The sequence below is a fragment of the Electrophorus electricus genome, chromosome 8 (genome assembly GCF_041902795.1).
Source record: "Electrophorus electricus isolate QZ-2024a chromosome 8, ASM4190279v1, whole genome shotgun sequence".
Classification (NCBI taxonomy): Eukaryota; Metazoa; Chordata; class Actinopteri; order Gymnotiformes; family Gymnotidae; genus Electrophorus; species Electrophorus electricus.
Window position 1 is genome coordinate 24,597,501 of NC_137504.1, and position 2,500 is coordinate 24,600,000.

At 36.0% G+C, this 2,500-nt stretch overlaps 1 protein-coding gene across 1 annotated transcript in view; it reads left to right on the forward strand.

Moving 5' to 3' along the window:
* Positions 1–2,500, forward strand: part of dlg4a (discs, large homolog 4a (Drosophila)) — a 57,412-nt gene that overhangs the window by 35,085 nt on the left and 19,827 nt on the right. The window lies entirely within an intron of this gene.

Genomic DNA, 2,500 nt, shown 5'->3' on the forward strand with positions numbered 1-2,500 from the left:
TTGTGCCCCCCTCCCTCACTCTCTCTCTCTCTTTTCCCAACTCTCCTCCAGGCTTTTAATAGCTACAATTATGGTAATAGAAATGTATCTGCAGGCTTTCAGAGTCGATGAGTTGGCAAAACTAATGAATATTCATGCCCATTCCCAGACAGGATTTGTTCTTTGGTTCAGACCCAGGCAGGATTTTATGTTGAGGACACGCCTACATGCGACAACCTATTACATGAACTGAGTGCTGGCGTTTTTGAGCTATGTCCTTCAAACTCATTAAAGTATGAGTCATAATCGAGCATCATTACTGAACTGTGATGTCATCATGAACACAACAGGACGGCAAGAGAGCCAGGTCAACCTCTCTACTCCGAACTTGGAAACATGGTAGTGTGGTAGTGGTGATAGAGTAGTAATGATAGTGTGGTAATGGTAGTGTAGTAATGATAGTGTGGTAATGGTAGTGTGGTAGTGGTGATAGAGTAGTAATGGTAGTGTAGTAATGATAGTGTAGTAATGATAGTGTGGTAATGATAGTGTGGTAGTGTGGTAGTAATGATAGTCTAGTAATGATAGTGTGGTAGTGTAGTAATGATAGTGTAGTAATGATAGTGTATTAATGATAGTGTAGTAATGATAGTGTATTAATGATAGTGTAGTAATGATAGAGTAGTAATGGTAGTGTGGTAATGGTAGTGTAGTAATGATAGTGTGGTAATGGTAGTGTGGTAGTGTGGTAGTAATGATAGTGTAGTAATGATAGTGTGGTAGTGTAGTAGTGATAGTGTAGTAATGATAGTGTGGTAATGGTAGTGTAGTAATGATAGTGTGGTAATGGTAGTGTAGTAATGATAGTGTGGTAATGATAGTGTGGTAGTGTCATAGTAATGATAATGTAGTAATGATAGTGTGGTAGTGATAGTGTGGTAGTGTGGTAGTAATGATAGTGTAGTAATGATAGTGTAGTAATGATAGTGTGGTAATGATAGTGTGGTAGTGTGGTAGTAATGATAGTCTAGTAATGATAGTGTGGTAGTGTGGTAGTAATGATAGTGTAGTAATGATAGTGTAGTAATTATAGTGTGGTAGTGTGGTAATAATGATAGTGTAGTAATGATAGTGTAGTAATGATAGTGTGGTAATGATAGTGTGGTAGTAATGATAGTGTAGTAATGATAGTGTTGTAATGATAGTGTAGTAATGGTAGTGTGGTAGTGTAGTAATGATAGTGTAGTAATGATAGTGTGGTAGTGTAGTAATGATAGTGTGGTAGTGTGGTAGTGTAGTAATGATAGTGTAGTAATGGTAGTGTGGTAGTGTAGTAATGATAGTGTAATGATAGTGTGGTAGTGTGGTAGTGTAGTAATGATAGTGTAGTAATGATAGTGTGGTAGTGTGGTAGTAATGATAGTGTAGTAATGATAGTGTGGTAGTGTAGTAATTATAGTGTAGTAATGGTAGTGTGGTAGTGTAGTAATGATAGTGTGGTAGTGTAGTGTAGTAATGATAGTGTAGTAATGATAGTGTAGTAATGATAGTGTGGTAGTAATGATAGTGTAGTAATGGTAGTGTAGTAATGGTAGTGTGGTAGTGTAGTAATGATAGTGTAGTAATGATAGTGTGGTAGTGTAGTAATGATAGTGTGGTAGTGTAGTGTAGTAATGATAGTGTAGTAATGGTAGTGTGGTAGTGTAGTAATGATAGTGTAGTAATGATAGTGTGGTAGTGTGGTAGTGTAGTAATGATAGTGTAGTAATGATAGTGTGGTAGTGTAGTAATTATAGTGTAGTAATGGTAGTGTGGTAGTGTAGTAATGATAGTGTAGTAATGATAGTGTAGTAATGATAGTGTGGTAATGATAGTGTGGTAGTGTGGTAGTAATGATAGTGTAGTAATGATAGTGTAGTAATGATAGTGTGGTAGTGTAGTGTAGTAATGATAGTGTAGTAATGATAGTGTAGTAATGATAGTGTGGTAGTGTAGTGTAGTAATGATAGTGTGTGGTAGTGTAGTGTAGTAATGATAGTGTAGTAATGATAGTGTAGTAATGATAGTGTGGTAGTGTAGTGTAGTAATGATAGTGTAGTAATGATAGTGTAGTAATGATAGTGTGGTAATGATAGTGTGGTAGTGTGGTAGTAATGATAGTGTAGTAATGATAGTGTAGTAATGATAGTGTGGTAGTAATGATAGTGTAGTGATGGTAGTGTAGTAATGGTAGTGTGGTAGTGTAGTAATGATAGTGTAGTAATGATAGTGTGGTAGTGTAGTAATGATAGTGTGGTAGTGTGGTAGTGTAGTAATGATAGTGTAGTAATGGTAGTGTGGTAGTGTAGTAATGATAGTGTAGTAATGATAGTGTGGTAATGATAGTGTGGTAGTGTGGTAGTAATGATAGTGTAGTAATGATAGTGTGGTAATGATAGTGTAGTATTGATAGTGTGGTAGTAATGATAGTGTGGTAGTAATGATAGTGTAGTGATGGTAGTGTAGTAATGATAGTGTAGTA